This window comes from Mauremys mutica, chromosome 7 (assembly GCF_020497125.1).
Source record: "Mauremys mutica isolate MM-2020 ecotype Southern chromosome 7, ASM2049712v1, whole genome shotgun sequence".
In the NCBI taxonomy this organism is placed as follows: domain Eukaryota; kingdom Metazoa; phylum Chordata; order Testudines; family Geoemydidae; genus Mauremys; species Mauremys mutica.
In genome coordinates, this window is record NC_059078.1 from 105,145,674 (window position 1) to 105,168,970 (window position 23,297).

Sequence of the window (23,297 nt, forward strand, 5' to 3'; positions counted from 1 at the left end):
TATTAGGAAAAACCTCCTAATTATAATGGCAGTCAAGTTCAAAAAGAGGTTGTGGAATCTCCATCATTGGAGGATTTTAAGAACAGATTGGACAAAAATCTGTCAGAGATGGTCTAGGTTTACTTGGTCCTGCCTCAGTGCAGGAGACTGGATTTGATGACTACTCAAGGCCCCTTCCAGTCCTACATTTCAATGATTCACTCAAGTGATTGCAAGTGCCATTGTTCCAGAATAATATAGCTGTTATGGGAGGTCACCTTCAAATAAAGTGAAGAGAAATTGTAGGTATCTTGGGCCAAATCCATTAAAGGCTTTGGAGATCATGACGAAAGCTTTAACTTCCATTCACATATCACCCACAAAACTTCATCAGGAAGCCAACCTGACAGTTCCTCAAACCAACACGCACTGGGTTCTGGGTTTTAATAAAGGCTTTGTGTTCAGAAAGCAATACACTGTCTAAAATAGTTCAGCAGGGTGCGATTCAGCATCCATTATGGAAAAGTAGAATCTCTTAGCTTCTGTCAAAGCAGAGACTTATAAGACTTCTTGTGCTAAAGTCTGTATCTGCTAATTTTTTTTGTCATTGGTATTTCAAATCTTCTTTCAGGCTTTTCATGTTCCAGTTCACCTAAAAACTGCAGAATCTGCAAAGACAACAGGCAGACAAGGATGTCTTGGTGTCAGATGATTGATTGCATCAGTCAGTGAGGGGTCAATGTCTCACAAGGTCTCCTTCTGCTTGGCCTCATGGTTAAGTATAGTTTTAAGGATATTTTAGTAAATCATGCAGAGGCCACAGCTTCAGAATCAGGTATCTTTGCCAAACCAGTTGAGATTGAGTGCATTCTCTGCTCGCTAGATCAAGGAATGGTGTTGGAATCCATTCCAAAGCAAGCTACAGTTTTGCTTTCACAGCTGGATGCTAGAAGTCACAGTGGCAAGTTAAGTGAGATGTGTGTGTGGAAAAGAGTGGTAAATAAGGTTAAAACCAGAACTCACTTCCACGCTTTTGAAAACTTCTAAAGACATATTATCAAGCCATCATTAAACTGCCAGTTCTTGTACTTTATCTGTTTTACCTTTCATTTTACTGCTCCTTAATAGAAACCATCTCCCACAGACCCAGCTTTCTTATTGTGGGTATTACATTCAATGACAGCATTGTGCAGTATTTGAGACACCACAATGCATAACCATAGACTACAAAACAAGGTGATGTATTCTTTTGTATAAAATAAGTTTTAACAATTAGTGAGAGGGGAGCTGGGAGCAAACTTTATATTTAGGTTGCCTAGCCTTTCCATTATAAAGGGTTATTATGACCTTTATTAATAGTTTCAAATGCCTTCACTTTTTACAGCAGGTCTTTGCAATTAAACAAGGAGGTTGCTTATTTTACCATCAAGACAGAGCATAAGTATGTGTATCTCATTATGCTAAGAACCCTTGTGGGGGTGATCTGATGAGCAACCAGGTTATCCTGTTAGTGTGCAGTATAGCGATAATGCCTGCCACCATTACTAATTTAGAGAAACTATATGCCATTAGTTCTATGCTCCTCTACTAAAGAGGCTCCCATTGGCAGTAGCATGCAGAGCAGGGCAAGCATCTAGCTTCTAAGGCGAAGGAAGGATTCTTCAGAAAGGGACTCAAAGCACATAGCTGCCAAATTCTGTGCAGCTCCGTGCATGACATTTCAACAGTACTAAAGAAATATGCACTGATTTCCCCTTCAGGGACCACCTGAATAACAAGAGGCATGGAAAAGTCAGGAACTTATTTCTCTTGCCCCTCATTGGGGATAAAAGGAACAGTTAGAACTAGAGTACTGGACTAAGGCATCGGGGGTTGCTAGAGGAACAGAAGGAGTGATACACCCTGGCACTTCTTTGGGAGGGTGATTGCAGCTAAGTCTGGACTGGGGATGTTGAGCGTGTGTAGTAGCCTCCCTGTTGCGGGGTTGGTACACCCCGTCATGGGTGCCGGCTCACGTATGGTGAGAAGAAGGCACAATTTCTTAGGCCTGGTCTACACTCACATCTCTGAGCACTATAGCTACCCTGATCTAATCCCTAGTGTAAACGCAGCTATGTTGATGGAAGAATGCTTCCATTAACCTAGTTACCATTGCTTGGGCAGGTGAAGGTCCTACAGCAAAGAAAAAAACCCTTCCATCACTGCAGGAAGTGTCTACAGCACCGATAGTGTGGCCACAGCCTTAGAAAGAAAAAAAAAAGCAGCATGCTTTCTTCTTTGCATCTAACCAGCTCTGCTGGCCAGTGAGGGCTGGAAGGGCCCGCTTCCTCAGTTTCCAGAAGAAAGTGATAGAGGAAAGCTCACGAGGATATAGCCTATAACTGTGCCTGGTAGTTGCTTTGGGTGCAGAAGGAAAGAGTTCTTGCAAAGCCTTCCTATCTCAGGGGCCAATCACAAGTTGGCTCATCTTTCATTGATCATCTGGGATACGAATAAAAAAAAATTATTAAAATCTATTGTTTACCTTTAATAAGCCAAAGTCTGCAAATCATTTTAATAGAAGCACTGTGATAAGCGCTATTAGAATAATAAAAAGGTATTTTTCTCAGTTCATCTTCTCATATATAGATGTTAGTAGTAGATTTTCCTTAAAAGGAAGTCTCAAGGATCCACAGAATTTAATGCTGTCTGATTTTGGTACTGGAATAAAAAACTATTATATCAAGTCAGTATATGAATAAATTCCATATGAAAACATTTAAAGTACATTAGATTTTTGGTCAAGATGAAAGACTGAAAAAAATTCAAGCAATCTATTCTAATTGGGTTCCCATGGTAACTGTACAATTGGGTTTTTCAATATAACATCCCAAAGGCCCAATGCACACTTGTAAAATATACTTCAAACAGCCTGAATTGTTTTTACATTACAGCACTCCCAGGAAGATCAATTACTACACATCCCCACCCTAACTATTAGTGGCAGGAGATGTTAACACTATTGGCCATATTAACATAAAAGTCATGTAAGAAACCACCACATATCACAATAATTATATAAAACTAATCACACACTTCAGATTCATCAAACATGTTCTAAGTAATAAACCAATACTAGTCTTGTCACAGGATCATGTTTACCGAATGTAAGAAATCAACCCCAAATATATGCCAAACCATTTTGCTTCCTATATTGATTTCAAGGATAAACAGAATCAATCATTAATAATTACATTATAAGATGACCTGCAGGGTTAATCATATTCTTAGAGACTCTCACTCTGGAATTATCAACAAGCATAGCTGCACTAAAAAAAGGTAGCTGAAAAGAATTCAAATCCACATTTTAAATATTAATAGCACAACATAAAACAAAGTGCATTCACTAACATGGGACTCAGTTTTATTTGCACTAATTATAGCAGCAATCTCTTGCTATTCTATTTAAGACTGAGTGTTTCTATTATAAAGCCTTATTTTCAGAGGTTGATAACTTAGCCCTGTTGGTTCCAGGATGAAATTTTTATGCAACTGTTCTACTCAAGAACATATTTCAGTTACAGCATCACAGTGTAAATAGACATCACTAGTTTAAGTTCCACCAAGTAGTTTGAGCTTTCATTTTGGAAGTACTGTGCTCCCATCTCTGCCACCTTCAGCTGGAGTTGTGGATGCTCAGCCCTTCTGAAAAGATCAGGCCCGAAGTGGTAACACTTTTCTTTAATGAGGAAGATCCACACATTCTTGGGAAGTGTTTTTGGAAGAAGATATAAGCTTCTTAACTCTGAGTGCAAGCCCATCTGCTCCTACTGAAGAGCCCGCCAGTCACCTAGTCTTCCAGAGCTAAAACGGAAATGTTGACACTTCCACTCCAAGACACAGGACTCGATATCAACCTCTATTCTTTCTGCAATTTTAACATGTAATGTTAATCAAACTGGTCCACCGTATTTTTTCATGTTCTTGAATCAACATGACTAGAATTCCTCAGGTATCAGAGTCTGTGGACCTGTCTGAAAGAAAATTCACAATTGTCTACACACATTGTACGAAGATGATCAGAGTACTGTAACAGCTCTTCTGAAGCTAGCGTGTTCCAAATTAAGAGTTCTCAAGTTATTTCAATACGAAGGCACTTCTTAACAGAAAGATTGTGGAAACTATCATGAGTGGAATGGGGAAGAGATCCAAAGACCATATCCCCAGCTCACTGATGACAAATTAACAAATTTATACAATTTGTGTAGCTCATTTACAGTATTAGATGCTGTACATTTGGCCATGTAACTTCAGTCAAGTTTAAAAAGAAATTAAAAGTAATTAAAGTTGCTTAATAATAAATTGGGTGTACTTTAAAATTAAAAAAATAAACATTTTTATCTATACCAGGCAAATCCAAATTGCTTTATTCACATAAGTAATCCCACTCATGTGAGTAAAGCAAGCAGGATTCAGCCTGTTGTGTGCAACCACGTCTAGATTTTGCATTCAAGCTGATGGCTACAGGATACACACACATCATCAAGTGTCCTTCTTATAAAAATGGCCAGTGCAGAGGAGCTCACTCAATAGCAAGGAAACAGTACATAACACTAGAGTCCTGCAGTGGGATTGGGGTCCTGCAGGACCCACTGCTATAACAGCAGGAGCGAGTAAAATGTACTTTGTTGTGGGTTGAATTGGGTGGGCAAAATAAAAAAAGAGACTACAATATTCAGCAGGAAAACACTAAATCTCTCATCAGTTTATCATAAATAGAATTTCAGTGATATAAAGCAAGGTTTTTTTTAAAATAAAGGTTTTAATACTTAAATTTAAGCGAGGAATAGAAAGATTTGAAGTCTATTACAATACGAGTTAAAGTATTCTTTTACATAGTTTAAGCGAGACTTGTTTTATTCTTTTAGTGGTAAAAAATGTGTCTGAATTCCATTTATGTATACGACAGTAATCCTTTTTTGGTTTTGGTTTTAGTAGCATGGGGGAATCTCTCTCTCTCTTGCGGGATCTTAAGGTTTTTGTGGGTGGAAGCAGGATAAAAAATGCAAGAAACAAGGTAGGCCTGGGTGCTGCAGAGTGAGATTAAAAAAAAATAGTCCTGTGCAGGGCTCTACATAATGCCACTAATAACAACTGAAAAGGTACATTGCATTTCAATGTGCTAACTACTGAAAATAATTATTTCATTGCTTGCATTTTACTGATTGATCCAGGGCACAGACAATTTAAATATAATTATAATAGCAATTGATTACTCAGCACCATCATTTACAAGGCAGCATTAGTATATGTTATTTACTAACAAGAGCTGGCTGAAGGGAACAGAGTTTGCACAGGCAGTGTGTAGTTAGCATGATTTAGAAGCCAGCAAAACAAATCTTAGTTATTAATTCCTTAATCAAACTGGGCTGTATCTTGCTAATGCATGCTATTTTAATAAAAATCTTTAATTCCTTGATGTGATCTGACCTTAATGCACTAAAAACTGGCTTTTGAATACTGCAATTTAGCTTCCAGTATTTCAGACGGAAAGTGACAAAAATCAAAACCATTAAACCAATGAGCTGCCTTAACCAAAAATTCAGCTGAATTCAGGTTATTTAAGTTCTGGAATAGGCTTTCAAGGGTAGTTGTGGAATCTCCATCATTAGAGGCTCTTAAGAACTAATTGGACAAACACCTGAGAGGGAGGGTCTAGGTTTACTTGGTCCTGCCTCAGTACAGGACCCTTCTTAATGTCCCTTCCAGCCCTATGTTTTTATGATTAAACTATACATTTAAACAGAAAGTAGGAGTAAAAGCTAGAACATAACATGACCCCAATCCTGCAGCCAGATACATGTAGCTAAACTCCTATATCAGCACAAAATTCTAATGACATCACAATCTCCACACAGGCTTAGAGGTCAGTGCCTGCCGAGGCAATTGCTTAGTGTATGCATGTATGTACAGTATAACCATGTCAATGCTAAATGTTCTTGGAACCTCAATTTCACATTCTCTGACTTTGTGATACTAATCATACAGCTTGAATATTGTATTAATTTAAGGTTTTTGTTGTGCATTTAAGCTGGGACTTTCAAGGGACCCAAGAGAGAAGCACCAAGATGAGAGAAGAGAAAAATCAATGGGATTTGGGTGCCTAAATCCCTGAAACTCTTTAAAACTTAAGTTTCCTTGAGAGCGTTTGTTTGTTTTTGTTTTCTTTTTAAGTGGAAAAAATAGAACTGGGGCTAATATACATTTCTGGCTTCCAGGTTACGTGGACTTAGCTTTACAAATAGGACCTGCCTTCACAAATAGGACTTGTTGGTTCAAAGACTCTGCAAGTCTGCACTTTGTTATACAGAATGTGTGTGCACACTTAAACCTAAAAAAGTGTTCTTTAATCTCCAAGGTACAGCATTCCATGTTCAACACTGAGCATATTTGTTTCAAACAGCCATATCTTTGTTAAATTAAAACCAATTTTTTTTAATCGAGTCAGACTTTAAGGCCAGAAAGGACCATCATGATCATCTAGTCTGACCTCCTACATATTGCAGGCCACAGACCTTTGCCCACCCACTCCTGCAATAGACCCCTAACCTCTAGCTGAGTTACTGAAGTCGTCAAATCATGATTGAAACACTTCCAGTTACAGAGAATCCACCATTTACACTATAAGTGACCCATACTCCATGCTGCAGAGGAAGGCGAAAAAGCCCCAGGGTCTTTGCTAATCTGACTTGGGGGAAAATTCCTTCCCAACTCCAAATATCAATTAGACTCTGAGCATGTGGGCAAGACCCACCAGCCAGACACCCAGGGAAAAATTCTCTGTAGTAATTCAGAGCCCTCCACATCTAGTGTCGCATCACTGGCTGTTGGAGATATCTGCTGCTAGCAGTGGCAGATCAGCTACATGCCATTGTAGGCAGTCTCATCATACCATCCCCTCCATAAACTTATCAAGATCAGTACTGACACCAATTGGGTTTTTTGTCCCCCCCTATTCTTCCAGTACTTCACTTCTCTGATGGTTAGAACCTTTGCCTAATTTCAAGCCTAAACTTATTGATGGCCAGTTGATATCCATTTATTCTTGTGTTCACACTGGTGCTTAACTTAAATAACTCCTCTCCTGTGGTATTTATCCCTCTGATGTATTTATAAAGACCAATCATTTCTCACCTCAGCCTTCTTTTGGTTAGGCTAAACAAGCCAAGATCTCTCAGATCAAGAAAAAAGCACTAGCCCTCAGTAAGCCCCCCCCACCACTAAACACATTTTCTCATCTTTTCCATAACTCATAAACATATGCAGACATCATCCTTAAACTGTACAATGCTAAACAATTCCAGATTTAAACAGACAACAGGTATAGAAAATTGCATTCTAAAAGGCTAAACCAACTATGGTGTCTAGGGCAGTGGTCCCCAACCTTTTTCGTCTGGTGGGTGCCAGACGACGAGCCACAGAGGACTGTGTCGGCGAACGAGTATCCGCCGAAATATCACTGACAAAATGGCAATGTCAATAGGCAGCACTGCCAAAATGCCGCCAACAAGTAGCATCATCCAGAGGCGTCACCGCCAAAATACCACTGAAAATCGGTGGCATTTTGGTGGCAATACCTCTGGATGACACAGCTTGTCAGCAGCATTTCGGCAGATGCTTGTCCGCCGGCCAGTACACGGGCGCACTTAGACACCCCAGCGGGCACCACGTTAGGGACCCCTGGTCTAGGGTATTAAAGCACAAATATTTGGCATATGCTCCTGTTAACCACCAAAATACACCACTGTCAGTTCTTGTGCTGCGTTCTGGTATGAAATAGATAATAAGCAGTGAAAGTTGACCTGAAAAGGATTATGGATTAGTACCAAAATGATGGTGCATGTTGGTTTTTTTAAAAACTCCCGCCCCGCAATTACTTACCATCCATGATTACTCAAAGTGGAGCTGCAGGTTTTTGCCTGAAGCTGAAGCAGAGCCGAAGCACAACTCCAAAGCCCTGCTTAAAAATGTATACTTTCTAGTTATGGTCATACTTGAGTTCTTTTTTAGAGTGTACTTTTCAGCGACCTGGAGCAGATCATCACACAAGTAATATTTTTTGCCAGAGACTACTGGAAGAACAATATTTTGGGAAAATAAGTCAGCGCATATTAATGCTATCTTCATAAGATATAACTCAGTTTCCTGTACTTGCATGTATGTATGACTTGACTCCTGCAAAACCATGGCCTACTTTGGGGCAATAAACGTGGTGATCAATTTAATTCTCTGCTGTAAAATTACAAGATTAAGGCAGCATTTTTGGTGTTCATGTTTTTAGGTGCAAGTTTGTTTTATTAGACTTTCACAAAGCTCAAATATCTTTCTGTACAGCTGTGCCAGTTTCCTTGTGGATGGTGTACTGGTGTTCTACAAGGCTGCACTATCTCCATTAGCAATCTGGTGCATCAGTAGGAAAGAGAGTTTCCAGACCTGGAAGACTGAATTTATGATGCCAGGACAGGTCAGGTTTCTTTTCTTGATGTGACTTCAGTGAAAAATTTCTAGAGAGAGTTAAAAAGTTTGCAAGAGTAACTAGGAAATGTAGCTGTGTCCTGTCACTTCCTTACAGATTTCAACATTCAAAAATTAGAACTGTTGTCCTACATTTTCCCATTAGTTACATTCTCTTCACCAATCCAGATATCTTATGAACACTCAGTGAACTAGAGAATTGCACAATCTGTCAATAAAGTAAGAGTATTTTGAACTACTGTCCATATGACTCAATTTGTCAGTAAAAACTGCCACCAGCGCTGTGCTTGCAGAAAAATGTCCATAAATGCATTATTGCGACTGGCAGATCGATGTCTATAATAAAAACAAATAGATTTAACAAGTGCTTGCTTTTACGACTTATGCTATTGGTAGAATGTGCATTCAGTTTCACCCTTCGACTTCTGGGAATGGGCAATGCAGGCTGTGTTGGATACTTGCTGACTACACTAATGTTACAAACAGGAAATATTTCTAACACAGGAAATCTTTTAAAGTATTAGGCTGAATACATCTAGGATTTAGCTCATTGTTCTAAACATTTTTTTCTAAAACCTGCATATTTAAGAACTAAAATAATGAAAAGAATTATGCAGAAAACTGAAACTTATTTTTAAAACAATTGATCCCAGGCAGAGTGGCTTACTACTTTTAAGTCTGGTGCAGAAAGACTGTATTTTTGCTCCCTAGGGGCCATGATTCAGCTACTATGCCACTAATCTAATTGAGAATAACCATGACTGTTTACACAGTTTCAACATTCAACATGTGGGCAAGGGTGTCACCTTTTATATCAGCAGCCTCTGGGGTAGCGTATTGCTTAGCTAGAGCGTGACTGGGTGTAGTGGCTGTCACAGATTGGTTTAACTTTTAAGGATTAAAACTGTTTTAGCTCTACCACATTCTTAACTGTGCACTTAAGTAAAGGACAACATTAACAAAAAACTACCAGCTATTTCCTAAACCTGTTCTTCTTTTTGCTGTATATACCTTTCCAGACTATTAGGTTTCTCCTCTTTGCAACTGAAGTTAATTTATTCTGTCACCTAAATCTACACTTTAAAAAACACTGTTAAATCCCAGCTTGCTTTGGAACAGTCTTTCCACATTATGCAGTTTTCCCAAAATGAACTGCCCAACTCCCTGATTTTGCCTTTTAAGTAAACCCCGATAGCCTTTCCAAAGGGCACAAGCTTCTCCTTCAGGCTACTATCTCTTTAGTGATGCCATGAATTGATTCTCTACATATGTTAAGTGTTAAACAGTGGTGACAAGTTAATTATAGATTTATCAGGAGATAAAGAAGTCATGGTAACACAAGTTACAGTAGAACTACTATAGTTTCCTATGGATCTTCTGAGTAGTTGCTGAATAAATGGTGTAATTAACTTGTCATGGATCGGAATGCAGATAGAAGCTGCCAAACCCATCCTTACAAGCCCCTAAATACACCTATTTGGCTACACTGATGACAAAATCTTTGAGTAAAAGTTGCTTCTATCCTACCAAATACAAGCAAGACTGTAGGAAAGTTTTAGTGTTTAGGGTATTCCTACTTATAAATCTAATCAAGTCTATGAGCAAAACTATAGTTTTATTTTTACTAAATGTTGATAAACCTATATTGTATGGATATAGAAGGCACTCAAAAAACACTGTTGAGAAAAAAACAAAATACTGTACATAGCAACTTCAGAACTTTTAGAGTGAGTAGCCTGTATTTCTAGGTAAGTAGGAGAAATATCCTATGGTATTAAGGAAATCATTTTTCCCCCCAACTCTAAGACTATTTAAACTTGATAGACATGATGGCACTTAAACAGGCTTTCAAAGGAAACCACTAAAAAGGCACTGCTCCAGCTAGCCAAATTTAAGAATTTTCCGCAAAGAATAAAAAGCCCTCTACATTTTCTGGAAGAGAAAAATCAACTACTAAAACTAATAATTATGGTTTGAGACAAGATATTCAAAAGGTGTGAACACTGGGTAGGGAACCAAAGCCAAAGTGCCCCATTCACTTCTATGGTGGAGTTACCGTAATAAAAACCCTGCAGATCTCAGCCTGTAGGGCAGGAGGCAGGGCTGGATGTAAAGAACATGACACCTCTGTGAACTTCTTTCACCCTTCCTTCCAGAGATCCTGCAGAAGCACTGCCAGAGTAAGGGATTCATACACAAAGAGAACATGCTCGCCACAACTGAATTTGGTGGGACAGCTGAAAGAATACGGGTGATTGCTCTTTTAATGGACCCATTACCCTTGGGTTACCAGGGGAGGGAAAATAAACTGTATCTGAGCTAAGCCAAGGGAGAACTAAAGTGCCCAGTTCAGGTGGGGACACAGAACCACCTGGTGCATAAAAGAAGAGGGCAAGGGGTATTTATACCTTGTCTCCTCCAGACAGAACTCTGTCTCATCACAAACAGCATCCTTCCACACGCCACATATCCACAGGATCAGGGGCGGCTCCAGGTACCAGCATGCAAAGCGCGTGCTTGGGGCAGCAAGCCATGGGGGGCGCTCTGCCGGTCGCCGCGAGGACGGCAGGCAGGTTGCCTTCGGCGGCATGCCTGCGGAAGGTCTGCTGATCCCACAGCTTCGGCGGAGCTCCCGCAGGCGTGCCGCCGAATCCGCGGGACCGGGGACCTCCCTCAGGCAAGCCGCCGAAGGTAGCCTGCCTGCCGTGCTTGGGGCGGCAAAATGCCTAGAGCCGCCCCTGCACAGGATCAGAATAAGGATTGTGTCTTTTATGATCTGCTGTGAGTATTGCACTAGTTCAGTTTTCCTTCACCACCAGATTGGCAGAGGCAGGATAGGTGGGTTTTGGTTTGGGATTTTTTTTTTTTTTTTTTTGCCTTCCCCATGGCGGTTCAGGGACTCATTAGGGTAGGTCAGGAGGTTAGGTGAAGATGTCACAACTTAGTAAGTAGCAAGTATGCAGTGCAGATTTCATTCCATAAAGGTTTGATTCCCTGCTAAACCAGGTTGGAAGTGGATTTAAGGGAAGACATTCTCTAAGAAAGCAGGGGAATTGGCTCCTAATATTTGTACACCAGGGAGAGAAAGCTTCCTTTTTTTCATCCCTGTCCCTTAATAAGGAAAGAATAATTACATGAACTGTACAATTTACTGTTTGTTATACCCAGATGTAGGAAGTTTAAAACGCTGTGACTTAATTATACCACACATATTTCATCCTGTCTTTCTTCCTGAATGGACCAGACAAGGACTGGGTTGGTAGGAGAGGGGCATCAGCTCATTAAATCTCCATGAGAATTCCACATGACGCTTACTTCTGACTCAGCTGAGGAATCTACCTCAACAGGCAGGGAGGAATTTTTCTGTGGGCAGGCACCAACAGTAGATTCCATACTATGGGTCCACTGAAGCTACATTTGCTATGCAATCAAGGGAAGACCCCCAAACAGAATATTCCACAAGCAATCCCCTGGAATTTCTAATCTGGCATATGTTTCCCTCACGCTCCTGCATTGGGACAATTTGGACTCAAGAATTAATCAACTCTGCCACTAAGTGACCTTGAGCAAGTCACTTATTCACACTGTATCTTTATTTCACTACTTGAAAAAAAATGAAGATAGTCACCTGTGATACAGAGTGAGTGAGGATTAATACTTATAAATTGCTTTGAAGATTTCAAATACTACAGAAGTGCAGCATTCTATCATTTAATAAGGTGAAAGCAGAAACCAAAATTAAAAAAATTAAAAAATGAAGAAGATGCAGAAATTAAAAATAACTACACTATGACTTGCTTGGGAATGATGAAGTAGCAAACAATGAGGATCTTTATATTTACTATCGATATTTTTACTGTCTGTATTACATACAGAGCAATAAACAAATACCTCCTTATTAACCTTTATTTTGCCTTCTCCTTATGTTAAAAAAAAAAAGGGTGACAAATTTGGCACCTTATTACCAAATATTTTCTACACAGGAAACAATTATCCTCAGCCCAGATTGAGCAGATGAGAAGTTCTGGAACATAGTTCATTTTGTCTACAATATTACTTGCTTCCCTTTTTTTCCACCATAGGGAGATTTTGTATGACAGAAGTAGATACGGGGCATTTAAAGGGTTTAGTTTTGTTGTTGTAGGACAGGCCTTAAGGAGTCACCTATTTGCTTGACATAACAAGAGATCTCGTATTTCCATTTTATCTCAAATCCAAGATGATGAAAATACTAGAAGGCAAACAGATCTCCCAATTCACTGTAGCCTGAGGGAAGGGAGGACAGGGGGACCTGCAATAAAACAAGAATTAGGAGAAAAACTGAAATATTTAGCAAAAAGAACGAGGAGTACTTCTGGCACCTTAGAGACTAACAAATTTATTTGGGCATAAGCTTTCATGGCCTAAAAACCCACTTCATCAGATGCGTGCAGTGGAAAATACGGTAGGAAGATATATATACCGAGGACATGGAAAAAATGGGTGTTGCCATACCAACTGTAACGAGACTAATAAATTAAGGTGGGCTATTATCAGCAGGAGGAAAAAAACTTTTGTAGTGGTAATCAGGATGGCCCATTTCAATCAGTTGACAAGATGGTGTGAGTAACAGTAGGGGAAAAATTAGCACGGGGAAATAGTTTTTACTCTGTGTAAGGACCCATCCACTCCCAGTCTTTATTCAAGCCTAATTTAATGGTGTCCAATTTGCAAATTAATTCCGGTTCCGCAGTTTCTCGTTGGAGTCTGTTTTTGAAGATTTTTTGTTGGAGAATTGCAACTTTTAGGTCTGTAATTGAGTGACCAGAGAGGCTGAAGTGTTCTCCAACTAGTTTTTGAATATTATAATTCTTGACGTCTGATATGCCCATTTATTCTTTTGCGTAGAGACTGTCCGGTTTCCCCATGCTAATTTTCCCCTACTGTTACTCACACCATCTTGTCAACTGTTTGAAATGGGCCATCCTGATTACCACTACAAAAGTTTTTTTCCTCCTGCTGATAATAGCCCACCTTAATTTATTAGTCTCATTACAGTTGGTATGGCAACACCCATTTTTTCCATGTCCTAGGTATATACATCTTCCTACCGTATTTTCCACTGCACGCATCCGATGAAGTGGGTTTTAGCCCACGAAAGCTTATGTCCAAATAAATGTGTTAGTCTCTAAGATGCCAGAAGTACTCCTCGTTCTTTTTGCTGATACAGACTACCACAACTACCACTCTGAAACATGAAATATTTAGGATTGCTCTGTTCCAACCTGCAGATTCCAGATGCAGAGGCCTACTGATACCACTAGTTTCGGAGTGCTTGCATCCTTCCACTGTAGAAAATACTCAGAGTCTGGACCCAACTCCACAGTGCTCATGAAACTAAGAACCCCATTACTAGGATTTTTTTTCTAGCTGTCTCCTTCATGTATTGTAGGATTGTACAGTGTATATTTCAGTGAGCTATTTAAAGTTAGGTTTTATTTTTGAAAAGGGTTCACAAAAATTGGCACCTTCTTACTCATCAAGTCTGCTTTCGGGGTGCATTAGTCATATCTCATTATTCAGTGATGAGAATGCAGATTTTTAAAGCTGCTTCTTACTAGCTGGCCCCGAAGAATCAACACTGCTCTGGGAAAGCCTAACTTTATTTTTTCCCAGCCTCACCTAGCCACAGAATTGTTAACTAAGTTCTGCTTTTAGTGCCATCCATGCCAACCCATTTTGTCTTCAAATTATGCCCTTAAGAACTTCCCCTAGAAGCAGTAGGTTGCAAAGGTGCAGCCAAGGGCATAATTTGAGATTAGTGGGATTCTACAGGTGTAAAAGAGATTAGCATTTGGCCAACAGAATCTTTACTACTGTGAACTTGAATTTGCAGGCCTGACAGCTAAGAAAAGCTCTCTTTTTATTTGTAAACTGAACAAATGGGATCTGGAAATCACTGAGACGCAATACGTGTGGACCCCCACGATGCCTTTTTCAAAGAGTCACTTTGGGAGAAGCAGCACACTTTCAGTTTCATCTCATTCTCTTGAAAATTTCCTATTCAGAATGTCCCAGCTGGATACCACCCTACACTAGAGAAATGCACAGCATGTTGCAAAGCTTTAAAAACACCCAAACAAACAAAGGGAGGGAAGGGGAAGAAAACAAACACTTCAAGCACTTTCCCAGGCTGTTCAAAGGGGAACTGCAGGCACAGCAAAAAAAAAAAAGTTTGAAGAGGGGACTCTTAAACCTGCTCTCCCTCTCCGACTTCTGTTTGTTTTGTTTTAACTACACTGGGGGTTTCAATGACTTTCTAACAAATAAATATGCTGCCCAGCTCCCTTGTACGAATAATCCTAAACGAGCAGGCCCAGCTATTCTGCATGTGTCAACCCAACCCCCACTCCTAAGTACGGCCGCAGCAAAGGGAGGAGCCCGGGGAGGCGCTTGCATTTGCAAGTCACTAAGGCCTCCGGAGCTTCAACACGAACCCCCTGACCTGGAGCAGGGGGAAGGAGGAGAGCGGGGGGCTGAAAACACCAGCGCAGACTCTGCTTTGCCCACCTCACCCGCTTTATACCGCCATCGCTGGCTCTGAAGGGGCCGCAAGAAAATGCACCAGCACTCACCGCTCTGCAGAAGGGATTTAAAAAAAAAAAAGCCACCAAAAGCCCCTAAGACGTCACCACAAGAGCAAACGCAGCACCCCGCGCACGCAAGTTGGGACGGCGGCGGCTGCTGCTACGAGCCCGCTTAATTTCCTCCTACGCAATTTGCACGCGTTAGCTTCGGCCGCATCACGTGCCACAGTCCGCCTCCCCCGGGCGAGCGTGGGGCCGGCACCCCCCGAGCCCTGCCGCGCCCCGGCGCACCTGCCCGGAGCGGCCGCGGCCCAGGCCCAGGTCCAGGCCGGTGCCGTAGCCTATAGCTGAGGGGAGCGGGAGAGAGAGTTGTTGTACGAAGCGGGAAACAGGCCCCCGGGAGGGTCAGCGAAGGGCCAGGCTAAGGTGGGAGGTTTCCTGCGAAATTTGCAGGGAAAAGGTGAGAACCGCATAGATTCCGCTGCTTTTTTTAGGTCCAGTCAACATAAAGAACAAGCATCGTTGCTCCTACTGCATCAAAATAAAACCCAGACCCCGGCTAAAGGACCTTAGTGCATGAACCCTGAGGCGGGGGAAGGGGGGGAGGATAGATGTGGTACCCAGATCCAGGTGGATCTTGGCACGCTTTGGTTCCAACCCCTCACATTGTACCACTAACCTGGAGAATGAGCATAGCTCCTACTGCACCAAAAAATCTGGCCCCCGATTCATCCTGGCTTACTTAACAGTGGGAAAATGTACCTGTGGATTCTGGATCCTGCCAGTTTTTAGCCCTACTGTTCCCAAGTTCTAAACACCATAAAATGTAGTAGCTCCTAGGGCACCCAAAAATGCCAGATTGGTGTGCAACAGGAGCTGAATCCAGACAGCATTTGTATTCCAAACCCCAAAACTCTACCAGTTAAATCACAAATATGTCTGTGGTACTATCTGCCCCCCATCACATCTGAGTGCCTCACAAATCTTTAATGTATTTATCCTCATAACAGTCCTGTAACATAGGGCCCTGCTGTTATTCCCGTTTTACAGATGGCACAGAGAGCCTAAGTGACTTGCCCAGGGTCATCCAGTACATGAGTGCTGGAGCAGGGAATTAATCCCAGGTGCCACAAGTTCTCAGCCCACACTCTAATCTTTCCTCTCAGAAAAAAGTACAGCTGTCCCAAATTTACTGCAAACATCCGGACTCCAGTGTATCCTTATATAATAAATAGACCCACAAAAATACAGGTTGGGTATGTAGGCTAAAAATTGTCTGGATTCAGATGTTGGTATGAGTTCTTGTGACACTATGTCTTGTTCTTGAGTATGGGTATGAGTTCTTGTGACCTATGTGTATTTGGGCATGGACTTTTTGGGTGGATTAAAAGTAATTACACTTGTTCTTTCTTTAGGTAATAGAATTTGGATAATTGCTGCCAAAATTGGTAGTATCCAGCAGGACCCATGAGCTGGATCCAGGTTTATGCACCCCTCATATGTTGAGATATACCCAGGTTTGGATTTTCTTTGCTACAGTAAAAGAAACTAGACCTATGTTCTATTTTAATAGCTTTTGGGATTGATGGTCAAAGACTGGCGGGATCCAGACAGATCTAGCTTCTACACTTTTCTGACTTTGTAAAGTGGAAAGATAGGGCGGAAGGGCAGGTCAGTGAGTTTATAAATAGGAAGTTTGCAAAGTGAGATGTTTAGTGTTTATAAAAGAGGCAATATGGCGTGAGGAGGAGGGTTAGGGTTAGTGCATCGGAAGGCAGGCTGTAGGGTGAGAGTTAGCTAAGTTTATAAACAATAGAGAGAAGGCAAGTGAGGGGAGGGTTACTAAAGCTTACAAGGAGGTGGAAGCTCTTATTTTTAATGAAATGCAAAAATATTTTTGGGAGGACAACAACATTTCAGTATATGAAGCTTAATCCCAAATTTATTGGGCCTAATTTTAAGGGTCTTTACATTTAGCTGAGAGATTTTCAGAGGGTGAAAAGCTGGAGGCTGTCAAACAAGGGAGGCATCCACTTAAATGGGAGAGATTTTAAATGACTCCTTGTGGTATTCTACAAAATTATTCTTTTTAAGAGAAATATGTTGTAAATAAAAATGCATTACTTTAATTCCAAAAATGGTCTGGTTCTGCAGTCTAAAACTTTCAAGAGTTTGCTTGAGTAAAAACTCCAGCATAAGGACAAGAAAGGAGTTCTTTCCAACTAGGATGACCAGATGTCCCGATTTTATATGGACAGTCCCGATAATCAGGGCTTTTTCTTATATAGGTGCCTATTACTCCCCCACCCCGTCCTGATTTTTCAGACTTGCTATCTGGTCACCCTGTTTCCAACTGACAGCACTATAATATTGGCCTCGAGGGCTGAGTTAAAATTTGGTAACTGCTGATTAGACTACTTCATTGCAGAACTCCCAGTACTCCTAACTTTTTGAGGAGCGATCTTTCTGAACACCATACCTAGCTCTGCTGTATGCTCTCTAGCCCTTTAACTTTAAAACTGCTTAACAGGTCTGAAAGTAGCATATTTGCCATAGGTATGTTTGGCTTTCGTTCCCCTCTGGATAGGGAAAGTGTAGCTTAATTTTGACTGAAGAATCACTACTAAAATAGTCATCAAGTGGTAAAAATGTCCAGATCTCCAAACTATTTCCTGCTGTTAGCTGCCACCCACAAAGAAATTGGTTTAAAATGACAGGCTTAAGTGATCTCAAGGATGAATGGCAATTAATGTAAATAGTTTAACAATATATAAATCACATCCACGGAGCTTGATGTGAACAGTTTTTTAATGAAACATTTGCCTTTGAACACAAAATACCTGTATTACAACAGAGAAGAAAAATGGAAAAGGCATTTTGTTGTTTGCAATAGGTTGTAACCAATTAGAGAAATGTGGTTAATATGTTCTGATATTTTTGTGCATAGATAATTAATCACTGTTACTTGCCTCTGCAGCAGCCATTAATGAACAACCTATTCTTAGAATTGTGTTATTACATGAAACTATTGGACAAATATATTTAGGCATGATAATGGGCTACACATGCTGATGAGACTGGATTTTTTTAAATAGGATATGTTTTAAGATAATTTTAATATAGCCCAGGTCACTTGTAAATGAAAGGTTATTACCATTGTGTGGTCCAAAACACATTCAGTGGCCTTGTGAAATAAGTGATCTGAACTCACTTCTAATGGCCCAGTTCAGTTCTTAGTCAAGTCACTGAAAAGAGTCCAAATAGGAATTGCAGGTATCCACATCACAGAATTTGCCATCATGTTTTGACAGCAGCTGGCACTCTTATTTGTATCACAGAGAGGCTCAGGAGAGTCTGAGTTAGGCCCTGATCCTGTACACATTCTTTAATGGGATTACTCTCATGCTTAAAGTTAAGACCATTCATAAGTGTTTGGAGGATTAGGCAGAAGATTGAACTATTGTTAAGGCTGGTCCTTCCGTGTTAGAATTAAGATCCCTTGGGGATGCAGTGTGGGGGAGTCATCCTTGCTCTACCTGTTGTTCTGTAGACAACTTTATTTTCTACCCCTGTCATTCTGACATCTTTCCCTGACATGAAATTGTGATGTAAAAACAATGACAAACACGTTAATATTTTTTGTTGCTGTGTTAATTGTGCTTCATTCAAAATGCATGGCTGGGGGAAATCAATGTTTTGACCAAATATGAAAGCACATTATAGTTTAAATATTTTAATTTTTATTATTGTATATGCAGGGCTTGTTCAAATGAATGGCACATACTGGATTTTCTCTGAAAGTACTGTCCACCTAGCAAACATCATTACATAAAAGCAATATACTTTTCAAAATATCTTCAAGCAATTATTACACATATTAACCGTAATGCATAATGATATCCCCTATATATCTAAGAAAGTAGATTTCACAAGTACAAATACAGGAAAAGGATACCTAAACTTCATGAAGATGGGTGCCCCTGTCTTGCAATAAGTTCTGTGCAGGCAGACCTTACACCCATGCAGAGCTCATTGCAGGATGAGTCCCCCATATATGCACATAGAAGTTGAAAAGTTTCACATGACCTACTAGAATAATTAGCATGAAATGCTTGGCCTGTCTCATTCCCTCTCATTGAAAAATTGTTTTGGTAATTATGTGCACAATACTGTAAAAGGAGTCTTAAAAGCTTTGGCCTGTTATTTTCCTATTCTTAGATGGTATTAGAAACAATGTAGAGGGTTGTTTTTTTTAAATATAGAGTTGGGTTTTTTTAAAGAAACTCTTTAAACTCCCTGACTGTGTCATTTTTAAGCAACTAGAGTTCTTTGAGAAAATTAGCAAAATTATGTATGAAAGGCTTGCAAATGCTTTTGATAAACAATCTCAGACTTTTGTGGAAGGACATTACTGAGCCAATGTCTTTAATTGTATTTGGCAAAACTTGCTTTCTAATAGAATTGGGCTTTGTAAGGGTTTTGTGATACAGAAGATTTACGCCCAGGTATAGTAATATAGAGTTGGCTTGCTTTTTAAGTCGTATCATGGTTTTGGATCTAAAAATGACTAGGAAATAGAATTGAAAGAATTTGATGGTGGGATACCCCATGTATATTTATTGTTTTTAGAATGTAAATGAGGAAAAGTCTAATTCTCTGAGTGCAGGAATGCTTTCTGTTATAGACTCATAGACTTTAAGGCTAGAAGGAATCATCATGATCATCTAATCTGACCTCCTGCACATTGCAGGCCACAAAACCTCTCCCACTTACTCCTGAAATAGACCTATCACCTCTGACTGTGTTACAGAAGTCCTCAAATCATGATTTAAAGACTTCAGGTTACTGAGGGCTTGTCTACACTGGCACTTTATAGCGCTGCAACTTTCTCAGCACGGTAGCGCTTTAACATTGCCAGTGTAGACTAGCCCTGAGAATCCACCATTTACAGTAGTTTAAAACTGCAAGTGACCCATGCTCCATCCTGCAGAGGAAGGCAAAAAAAAAACCCCAGGGTCTCTACCAATCTGATTTGGGGGAAAATTCCTTCCTGACCCCAATTATGGTAATCCGTTAGACCCTGATCATCTTGGCAAGACCCACCAGCCAGGCACCTGAGAAAGAATTATCTGTAGTAACTCAGAGCCCTCCCCATCTATTGTCCCATCACCGGCCATTGGAGATGTTTGCTGCTAGCAGTCGCAGATTGGCTGCATGCCATTATAGGCAATCTCATCATCCCCTCCATAAATTTATTAAGATCAGTTTTGAAGCCAGCTAGGTATTTTGCCCCCACTATTCTCCTTGAAAAGCTGTTCCAGAATTTCACTCCTCTGATGGCTAGTCTAATTTCAAGCCTAAACTTATTGATGGCCAGTTTACATCCATTTGTTCTTGTGTCCACGCTGGCACTTAACTTAAATAACTCCTCTCCCCCCCTGGTATTTATCCCTCTGATGTATTTATAGAGAGCAATCATATCTCCCCTCAGCCTCCTTTTGGTTAGGCTAAACAAGCCAAGCTCTTAGAGTCTGCTTCCATAAGGGCTCATCCTAGTAGCCCTTCTCTGTATTTGTTTCAGTTTTAATTCATCTTTCTTAAATATGAGATATCAGAATAGCACACAGTATTCCAGATATCAGAGGGGTGTAGCCGTGTTAGTCTGGTTCTGTAGAAGCAGCAAAGAATCCTGAGGCACCTTATAGACTAACAGACGTTTTGCAGCATGAGTTTTCGTGGGTGAATACCCACTTCTTCGAAAGCTCATGTGCAAAACGTCTGTTAGTCTATAAGGTGCCACAGGATTCTTTGCTGCTTCTACAGTATTCCAGATGAGGTCTCACCAGTGATTTGTATAATGGTACCAACACTTCCCTCTGGCTACTAGAAATAACTCACCTGATGCATCCTAACATTAGCTTTTTTCATTACCTCATCACATTGGTGGCTCATATTCATATGATCAACCAGTACACCAGTCTTTGTCCTACTTTGTCACTTCCAACTGTTATGTCCTTAGCTTATAGCAAAAATTCTTCTTGTTAGTCTCTAAGTGCATGACCTTGATCTTTGCACTATTAAATTTCATTCCACTGCTATTACTCCAGTTTTCAAGGTCATCTTGTAAGATATTCCAGTCCTCCACTGTATTGGCAATACCTTCCAACTTTGTGTCATCCACAATTTTTTATTAGCACATTCCTACTTTTTGTGCCAATCCCATTAATAAAAATGTTAAATAAGATTGGTCCCAAGATTGATCCGTGGGGAACTCCACTAGTAACCTCCCTCCAGCCTGATAGTTCATCTTTCAATATGATCCACTGTAATCACCCCTTTTTAACCATTCCTTATCCACCTTTCAATTCTCATCTTCTCCAGTTTAACTAATGATTTCCCATGTGGAACTGTATCAAATGCCTTACTTTAATTGAGGTAGATTAGATCTACTGCATTTCCTTTGTCTAAAAAATCAGTTATCTTCTCAAACAGAGATCAGTTTGGTATGGCCTGATCTACCTTTTGTAAAATCATGTTTTATTTTATCCCAATTACCATTTACCTCTATGTCCTTAATTGCTTTCGCTTTTAAAATTTGTCTTCTAAATCTGATATTGTTTAATGTATTAACGAATGAATATTTTAAAGATTGTAATCTGGACATTTTCCAATGACACCCAAATTATTTAAATTAATGTAGTTACGAAGGATTGTGAGGAAACATTTAAGCAGCTGGGTGGCTGGGTTCCCATGATGGCAGATGAAACTCAGCATTGACAACTGGAAGGCGATGTACTATGGAAGAAATAAGTTAAACTACTGAAACACACTGATGGGTTCTGAATTAACCTCTCAGGAAAAACATCTAGGTGTAATCATGAACATTTAATGAAGGTGTCTGCTCAATGAGCAGCAGCAATCCAACAAGCAAATAAAATGCTGGAATGTATTAAGAAAGAGTCAGGAAATAGCACATTAAAAAATGTAATGGCATTATATAAACTGGTGGTATAGTCTCACCTGACATGCTATATTTAGTTATGGTTGCCTCATCTCAAAATGGACATAGCTGAAATAGGAAAGTTCTAGATAAGGGCAAGAGGAATGTTAGATGCACAGTAGAAGGGGCTTGTATAACAGATAAGACCTTTAAAATGTGTATTCTGTGTTAGTTTGTCAAGGAGTCAAGAAGGAATGTGCTATACGTATACAGAGGTATAATAATCAATGTGGGGCGAATCAAATGGTATAATTAATTATTTAGATGTATGACATTATACAAAAAATGCCTGGCCTCTTTGGCTTTTGCCTAAAATAAAAATCCAATTCAATTAAAAGTAGAACTAGCAGATACTCCAGACCCACAAGCCTCAAATAACCAACCATTATAAAAACCAAGCCCAATGATGTTCTCCATCCCCCACACAAACATTGTCCCCTAACAAAAGTGTTTCCCTCCCCAAACATAGGTAGGCTATTCTGAACAAATCTGGGCTACATCAAACTAAGGGAGCATATGTTCCACGGCTGAGGTCTTCCCTCAGAAAACACCCTGCTGGCTCAAGTGCTCCCGCACAAGTACCTCCACTGATCACAACTGTGACAGCATGTGGAGAAAACTGGTCTGTCAAGCAGACAGATCTTAAGTTGTTCAGGGCTTTCTAGGTCAAGACCAACACCTTAAATTCCACCCAGAAACTAGTAGAAAGCCAGCACAAACAGACTCCAGATTGCTAATACTGTTAAAATATGCTGCTTACTCAGCAGACTGTTGCATTTTTCACCATCTTCAGTTCTGGGTTGGTTTAAGATCTAGCCCCATGTAGAACAGGTAACCATAATCAAATCATTAGATGAAAAAGGCCTGATTCCCAGAGTTTACATTTGAAAGAATTAATCATAACTGATTACTAGCCTAGCTACTGGAGATTTTAAGAGTGACATCTGGTATCAAACCTCATGTTTATGGGGGTAACTTGATCACTAGTGGGATCCAGGAATGAATGTTTTCCCCCTTTTGGTATAGATATATACCAATTACACAATTTACCAGATACTTGAGGATTTACACAGACCTGAGAAGTACTGTGCATAGGCCACTCTTATTGCCAGTAGAGTGGATTACATAGGAGTCATGGTGCAGTAGTCCAATGGATCCCAAGTGCCTCTTTAATGTGTCTCCTACAGCTCTTTCTAGCACATATTAAAACACCATGTGATTTAATTGTTGACCAGTCA

The 23,297-nt window shown here is 40.2% G+C and overlaps 1 protein-coding gene and 1 long non-coding RNA gene across 3 annotated transcripts in view; one reads left to right on the top strand and one right to left on the bottom strand.

Moving 5' to 3' along the window:
* MGMT (O-6-methylguanine-DNA methyltransferase) overlaps window positions 1-15,283 on the bottom strand; it is a 319,861-nt gene extending 304,578 nt beyond the window's left edge. The window contains exon 1 of the mRNA XM_045024080.1: window positions 15,108-15,283. The gene's annotated coding sequence lies outside the window, so the exon portion shown is untranslated. The remainder of the gene's footprint in view (window positions 1-15,107) is intronic.
* A 41-nt stretch (window positions 15,284-15,324) lies between these two features.
* The window catches only part of LOC123374288, a 145,267-nt gene continuing 137,294 nt past the window's right edge, over window positions 15,325-23,297 (top strand). For both annotated transcript variants that reach the window (XR_006581056.1, XR_006581057.1), the window contains exons 1-2: window positions 15,325-15,519; window positions 16,475-16,576. This is a non-coding gene — a long non-coding RNA (uncharacterized LOC123374288). The remainder of the gene's footprint in view (window positions 15,520-16,474; window positions 16,577-23,297) is intronic.